The sequence below is a fragment of the Thalassophryne amazonica genome, chromosome 21 (genome assembly GCF_902500255.1).
Source record: "Thalassophryne amazonica chromosome 21, fThaAma1.1, whole genome shotgun sequence".
NCBI classification, from domain to species: Eukaryota; Metazoa; Chordata; class Actinopteri; order Batrachoidiformes; family Batrachoididae; genus Thalassophryne; species Thalassophryne amazonica.
Genome location: NC_047123.1, coordinates 10,312,081 through 10,320,521, shown reverse-complemented (window position 1 = coordinate 10,320,521; position 8,441 = coordinate 10,312,081). Strand labels below are relative to the sequence as shown.

Below are 8,441 nucleotides of genomic sequence, written 5' to 3'. Positions count from 1 at the left end.
TGAAGAAAACTGGCAATTAAACTGATTATTTACAGGTATTATACCAAAGGGGCTGATTACTTATGCAACCCATCATCTTGGCTTTTATATTTTTATTTAATTTATATCAAGTTGTAGAGATTTGTTTTCAGTTTGAGTCTAAGGAAGATCATTTTAGAAATTTTTATATTGAGAAGCCTGATTTACGTTTTGTATTTGAAACGCCATAAACAAATTAAAATGCATGAAATACCAAGAAATACCAAGAGGCTGAATACTTTTGCAAGCCACTGTGTGTGTATATATATATATATATATATATATATATATATATACATATATATACATATATATACATATACATAGTAAGCATGCGTTTACTCCCTTCAAAGGGTTGCGTTTTATTTTGAAAGTACTCACCGTGTGGTTTGTAACTTGACAGTACTTCCTTTAGCATGTGTCAGTGCTGCGGCGAGCGGAAACCCGCTGTGTCAAATATCAGCGCAGAGTGTCAGTGAACTTTATTCGGTGGCTCAGTCTGTCTGTTCCGCAGACGCTTTATTTCTGTGCTTCTCCGACGTCAAACGCCGCCGGACCGATGGAGGACGAAAGTTTTTTGTGCGGCCGCTGCGACTGGAACCAAAGGTAGGAATATTTTCACCTTTAAAACCACAACTTACTATTCAACTGCGTGTTTGTTTGTGCGAAGCTAAAGTTCCGAACGCCCTCCAGAGCAGGTCAAATGTTCAAAATCAACAAGTACAAGGCCCCTAACTGCGCGTACGCCAGTAACAACAAACAAACAAACAAACAAACAAATAAAGAAATAATAAATAAAGTCTGTTCTTGATTCGGTTCACTGGTTACTAATCCCCCCAATAAATGATGTCCTACGCTGTGACAGCTGTGACATTATCATAATGAGCTGTTTTTTCAATACTCCAATTGTACAAGTAATTATTTTTATCCTTCTTCAAGTCGTGTACAAGTAAATATTTTACAAATAAATTATAATATTGTATAATTACAATGTTTTATGCATGTTTAAGTGGTGTACAAATAAATATTTTACAAATAAATTATAATATTCTCCAATTACAATGTTTTCTGTTTTAGTGGTGTACAAGTAAATGCTTTACAAATAGATTACAATATTTTACAGTTAATGTTTTATGTCTCAATATTATGTTTAAATATTTAAACATATTATGAGTTTTATCTGTGTTTATCTGGTGTATAAATCAATCTTTTACAAGTACATTATAAATCTGGTTCAATTAGAATATTTTATCTGTGTTTAAATGGTGTATAAGTAATTCATTTACAAGTATAAATAAATCTGCTTCAGTTGTAATGTTTTATGTCTGTTTTATTGGTGTGCAAGTAAATCTTTTAGAAATAAATAATATACAATTATAATATTTCATTTCTGCTTTAGTGCTGTATCAGTCAATCTTTTACAGATAAAGTAGAATCTTGTACATTTAAAATATTTTATGTTTGTTTAAGTGGTCGCTAAGTAAATATTTTACAAACAAATTATGATCTTTTAAAATTAAAATATTTTTGTCTGTTTAAGTGATGTACATGTAAATCTTTTACAGATAAGTTGTAATGTTGTACTGTAATAATATTATATGACTGTTTAAGTAGTGTACAATGAAATCCTTTAGAATGAAGTAATATTGTATAATTATAATATTTCATTTCTGTTTAAGTGATGTATCACTTTAATTTGTACAATTAAAATATTTTGCAGTTGTTGAACTGATGTACAAGTAAATATTTTACAAGTACACTGTAATCTTCTAAAATAAAAAAAAATATGTTTAAGTGGTGCATAAGTCAGTCTTTTACAATTAAATTATTAGCTTTCCAATTAATTGTATTATTTTACACTGTTTAAGTGGTGCCTAACTAAACTGTTTACAAATAGATTATTATCTTGAACAAATAGTTATTGTGCTTTATGTTTAAGTAGTGCACAACTAAACTGTTTACAAATAAATTCTAATCTTTGAAATCAATTATAACCTTATACATCTTTTAGATGTGTCCAAGTAAACTGTTTTTAAATAAATTACGATCTTGTGCAATTTGTTTATATTTTAGAACTGTTTGTGTTGTACAAGCAAATTGTTTTCAAAAAATTACAATGTTGTACAATTAATTGCAATCTTTTGTGACTGTTTAAGTCATTTGTCACTAAACTGTTTAAAAATAAATTATAATCTTACACAAATAATTATCATATTTTATGACTGTTTAGGTGGTGTACATCTACATTGTTTACAAATAAATAAACAGTTTAGAAATAAATTATAATCTTGAACAAATAATTATCATATTCTGTGACTGTTTTGGTGGTGTACAACTAAACTGTTCACAAATAAGTTCCAATCTCAAATTAATTGCAACCTTTTCCTTCGAGATGTGTCCAAGTAAATTATAAATAAGTAATAATCTTATACAATTAATTATCTTTTGCAAGTGTTTGTTTTGTACAAGTGAACTGTTTTTAAATAAATGATGATCTTGTGCAATTAATTATCTTTTAGAACTGTTTGTGTTGTACAAGTAAAAAATTATATTCTTGTACAAATAATTATAATCTTTTCCAACTGTTGAAGTAGTGTACAAGTAAACTGTTTACAAATAGATTATAATGTTACACAGTTAATTGTCTTTTACAACTCTTTCAGTGATGTACAAATACACGCTTACAAATAAATTATATTCTTGTACAACACATTATAGTCTTTTTTGCATACAAGTAAATATGCCCTAATTTTTAAAGCTTTTTTTGAATGAGTAAGAATTAAAGTATTTTATAAATGAATACCTTGGACAGAATAAATGACTTTAAGCTAAACTTTTTAAAAATATTACACAACACAATGTTGTAATAGTAATGTTTAAGTGTCAGTGTTTAATCAATGACATGAGAAAAGATATCTTTATTACACAGGCACAGACTGTCTGGTACGAACACACATTTCTGCAATCACATTTATGTTCTTCTTTCGTGCAGTTTACACAGTCATACAATGTAGCAGCCACACAATGGCAGTAATTTATCTGTCTGTTTTCTAGGATCTCTAATGTGGTTTGACAATTGAGCTTGAAATTAAGCAACATGAGCCGTTGTTGACTTCGAACAGCACTTATCGCTGTATAAACAGTCATCAAAATACTGCTGAAGCAATCTACCTTTCACTTCTTTTGCAGTATCTTATTATTTTATAAATCTCAGGTTTTGTTTCTAAAAAATTGCTTTCATTGTGAATATCTTTAACTTTTTTTGATAAAATTTTGTGCTGTAGCTTATCATGTCATGTTGTAGTGTTGATTTGTGATGGGTTTTATTTTATAGGCAGCAGCCTGTTGAACTTCAATTTTACAGCTGTAGAAATTCTTCCAGATTAATCATTAATGTGATTTGTTCTCTTGCAACATATTAATTGCAAGTTCAAAAATAAAAAATGGATGAGTCATACAAAAGAAGATGAGATTATAAAAGATGTACAACTTTAGTGTTTTTACTTCGTGTGGCACCACACATGCAGGAAAAGTACTCTTGATGACGAGAGCCTTATTACAGTTTGTTATACTAAACAAGTTAACAAGTTTTACCTGGAAATTTTAACGTTTAACGAAAAAAAAAATTAATTGTCTTGTGTTTAAATATGCTTATATACGTATTCTGTGTTTATGTCAATGAAATAGTCTTTTAGTTAAAACAAAATTTAAATACCAGTCAAATGTCAAATATGCACCAGATTTTTTAATTTTTATTTTACTACCTAATTTTTCTGGCTATTCCTGACTCCTAGGCAAGATTTTGTAGTGCACAGACCAATAAATGCAAACTGTTTTATGGAGTGTAAATATCAAGTTTCATTTCATTTTTAAAATGTTTATTTATTGCAGATTTGTATAATGCAGTTTTGATGTGTTTTGACAGCTCTGTTCCTTTTCACACTGTTTGTTTGGTATTATTAGATTATTACAACAAGCTGGCAATAATTATTCTGCTAAATACAACATTCAGAATGACTCTTGTCCTGTTTCACTGAGCAGTTAAGATTTATTTGGGCAGATGATCACACCGAGCAGCTTCAATGAAAATATGAAGCCTTACATGGTGAAAGTTTCAGTGTAAAATTTAAACACACTAAAAATCTGACGAGTGTCTGACGGTGTGACGAACCTGACTGCCTTTAAAAAGCATTTATGTTCAAAAGTGATTAATTTTCGTTCACTTAATTTTGTTCATGCTTCTGTCTCCACTTTGTTTTCCTAATTCTATGTGTTGTAATTTTTATAACTCTGGTTGAGGTGCTACACGTATGCACTTGTTCACAATAATCCCCAACAATTTTTAATCATGTTGTTACTGGGAGGCAAAAATGAGACGTAGGCTTTTGTCAGGTTTGATGTTTCGACCTCCTATATACAGGCAGTAAGTTGTACCACCTGAGCCATAACAGGCACCAAACTTTATCTTATTTATTTTCTTTCATGCCCTCTTTTGGAGGGCAGTCATACCCCATCACTTACCAAAACAACAATGTGCATGAGCTATTGCTAGGCTTCGGAAAAACCTCAGCATATTCAAGTCCCTTGTAAGTCTAGGGTATATATACACCTTGAACATCTCCAGATTAAAATGACATATAACAAGGGCAAACTCATTAAAATTGGGTGAGCTTTGATGTGCCAGATCAAATAAACCATTGCTTTGCATATGTAATATCCTAAAGACCTGCCTGCCACCTGCTGAACACTGCCACCTGCTGCATGGTTACTGATGTATTAGAAGCAGGTTATGTCTGTGGGTAGGAATTTGGTCTGTCAGGATGGACTGTTGATATGGTGTTGGTTGGTTTTGCTGTTGCCCTGTTTTGGGGGGGTGTTGGTTGGGGTGGTGATGGGTGTGGTGGGTGGGGTTCTCCCTCTAGGCCGTGTGATTCCTCTTCTTGGCTGCTCTACCTTGTTTGATGGTTTGGTGCTCCTCTCTCATGGTGTGGTTGGCCTAGGTTCCCTATCCAAATCAGTTTGAAAATCAAATTCCTTGGACTTGGCGTTTGGCAAAATTAAATTTTTAATGGCAGGTTTGGGGTCAACCATAATTGACATGCCAGGTTTGGTGCAAATTAGCAAAAGAGCCTCAGAGAAGTGGGTCAATACAGATGGACATGACCTTAACCCTAGTGAATGACTTTTGGCAAATTTGACATTACTGGTTAATTCCAGATCCCACTGTTGTGAAAGTGTAGGTACACGGACCCACAACAGGGGGCGCAATGAACGGACAATGGAGAAAAGTAAGAACAAGTTTTACTGTTGTGAAAATAGCACAACTGATACAACAATTAGCAATTTGTAAGCCGAAATCTGCTGGTGTCTTGTGGGCAGGCCCGAAGGTAGGAGACGTCCGTCCTAGTTGAACCGGAACCACCCAGATCTCCTCTGCCACCGAAACCCAGAAGTACTGGAACCGCCAAGTCCCGAATTCCCAGGTGGCCACTGCCTCTGCTCGTCGGATCCGGTACTGCTGGCGGGAAAGAACACAAACACACAGGTTGGGATGCGACCGCACCCAGTAGATGAGAGGGGCAAAGCCGCCTCCACCTCTTGTCACACTGAAGCAGGAAAGGTGAGTACTTATCCGAACACTTGGCCTTCCGCTGTCCTGAAAAGTTTATAATGTATTGTCACAAAGATACAGTATCTGTTGCAGAGGTGATTACCTTAAACTCAAGGTGATATCTCGGCACTGAGGTGGAGACGCTGTCCTGCTGATATACCTCCGTACTGAGTGAAGTCAGCTGTGTCCAGTAATGGTGACAGCTGTCATCCTGGCTGCTCTCATCAGGCGGCGGCGCCCTCTGGTGCCTGGAGCCCGCACTCCAGGCAGGGCGCCCTCTGGTGGTGATGGGCCAGCAGTACCTCCTCTTCAGCGGCCCACACACAACAGGACCCCCCCCTCAACGAGTGCCTCCTGGCGCACGACCGGGCTTCTCCGGATGGCGACGGTAAAAGTCGGCCAGGAGGGCCGGGTCCAGGATGAAGCTCCTCTTCACCCAGGAGCGTTCTTCGGGGCCGTACCCCTCCCAGTCCACCAGGTACTGAAGACCCCGGCCCATTCGACGGACATCGAGGAGCCGACGCACGGTCCAAGCCGGTTCCCCGTCGATGATCCGGGCAGGAGGTGGTGCCGGACCCGGGGTGCAGAGGGGTGAGGTGTGATGGGGTTTTATCCGGGAGACGTGAAACACTGGGTGAATCCGCAGTGAGGCCGGAAGCTGAAGCCTCACTGCGGCGGGATTGATGACTTTGAGGACTTTGAAGGGACCGATGTATCGTTCTTGGAGCTTGGGGGAGTCCACTTGAAGGGGAATGTCCTTGGTGGACAACCACACTGCCTGCCCAGGACGATACGTGGGAGCCGGGGCCCGCCGCCGGTCTGCATGTGTCTTCGCCCTCGTCCGGGCCTTCAACAAGGCAGACCGAGGGCACACCGACCTCTCCCTCGACCACCGGAAACAAGGGGGGCTGATACCCCAAGCACACCTCAAATGGGGAGAGGCCGGTGGCAGATGACACTTGGCTGTTGTGAGCAAACTCGATCCAGGCCAGGTGGGTACTCCAGGCCGTCGGGTGCGCGGCTGTCACACAGCGTAGTGTCTGCTCCAATTCCTGATTCGCCCGCTCTGCTTGCCCGTTGGTCTGGGGGTGATACCCAGACGAGAGGCTGACCGTGGCCCCCAGTTCCCGGCAAAAACTCCTCCAGACGTGTGAGGTGAACTGGGGACCGCGATCGGAGACGATGTCTGATGGGATGCCATGCAGACGGACGACGTGGTGGACCAGGAGGTCCGCTGTCTCCTGGGCCGTTGGAAGCTTCGGGAGGGCCACGAAGTGGGCCGCCTTGGAGAAACGGTCCACTATCGTGAAGACGACGGTGTTTCCCTGGGACGGCGGGAGACCCGTGACGAAGTCCAGGCCGATATGGGACCAGGGGCGATGAGGCACGGGCAGTGGCTGTAGCTGCCCTGAGGTCTTCTTGTGGTCAGCCTTGCCCCTGGCGCAGGTGGTACAGGCCTGGATGTAGTCCCGGACGTCGGCTTCCAGGGATGCCCACCAGAAGCGTTGCCGGACGACTGTCACGGTCCTTCGCACCCCTGGGTGACAGGAGAGCTTAGAACCGTGACAGAAGTCCAGGACTGCAGCCCTAGCCTCTGGTGGGACGTATAGTTTGTCCTTTGGTCCGTTTCCGGGGTCCGGGACACGGGTCAGGGCCTCCCGGACGGTCTTCTCCACGTCCCAGGTGAGGGCGGCCACGATAGCGGACTCCGGGATGATGGGATCCGGGGGATCCGACGGTTCCGTTTTGACTTCATCCTCGTGCACCCGGGACAATGCGTCCGATCTTTGATTCTTGGTCCCGGGGCGGTAGGTAATCCGGAAGTCAAAACGGCCAAAGAACAGTGACCAGCGGGCTTGCCTGGGGTTCAGACGCTTAGCGGTCCTGATGTACTCCAGGTTCCGATGGTCAGTGAAAACCGTGAATGGCACGGCTGTTCCCTCCAACAGATGTCTCCACTCTTCGAGGGCCTCTTTCACAGCAAGGAGTTCCCGATTGCCGACGTCATAATTCCGTTCAGCGGGGGTCAACCTGCGAGAGAAATAGGCACACGGGTGAAGGACCTTATCGGTCTTCCCGCTCTGGGAGAGCACCGCTCCTATCCCTGAGTCCGAGGCATCCACTTCAACCACTAACTGGCGGCTAGGATCGGGCTGCACCAGAACTGGTGCAGACGAGAAGCGCCGTTTCAACTCCTTGAACGCGGCCTCGCACCGGTCCGACCAGGTGAAGGGAACTTTTGGTGAGGTCAGGGCTGTCAGGGGGCTAACTACCTGACTGTAGCCCTTAATGAACCTCCTATAGAAATTAGCAAAGCCGAGGAACTGTTGCAGCTTCCTACGGCTTGTGGGTTGGGGCCAATCTCTCACCGCCGCAACCTTGGCCGGATCCGGGGCGACGGAGTTAGAGGAGATGATAAACCCCAGGAAGGACAAAGAAGTGCGGTGGAACTCACACTTCTCGCCCTTCACAAACAGACGGTTCTCCAACAACCGCTGCAGGACCTGACGGACATGCCGGACATGAGTCTCAGGATCCGGGGAAAAGATGAGTATATCGTCTAGATATACGAAGACGAACCGGTGCAGGAAGTCCCGCAAGACATCGTTTACCAACGCTTGGAAGGTCGCGGGAGCATTAGTGAGACCGAACGGCATGACCAGGTACTCAAAATGACCTAAGGGGGTGTTAAATGCCGTCTTCCATTCGTCTCCCTTCCGAATCTGAACCAAATGATACGCATTCCTAAGATCCAGCTTGGTGAAAATCTTGGCTCCATGCAAGGGGGTGAACACTGAATCCAACAAGGGCA

At 41.7% G+C, this 8,441-nt stretch overlaps 1 protein-coding gene across 1 annotated transcript in view; it reads left to right on the top strand.

Moving 5' to 3' along the window:
* The first annotated feature begins 467 nt into the window (after positions 1–467).
* Positions 468–8,441, top strand: part of esr2a (estrogen receptor 2a) — a 54,380-nt gene continuing 46,406 nt past the window's right edge. The window contains exon 1 of the mRNA XM_034162380.1: positions 468–624. The gene's annotated coding sequence lies outside the window, so the exon portion shown is untranslated. The remainder of the gene's footprint in view (positions 625–8,441) is intronic.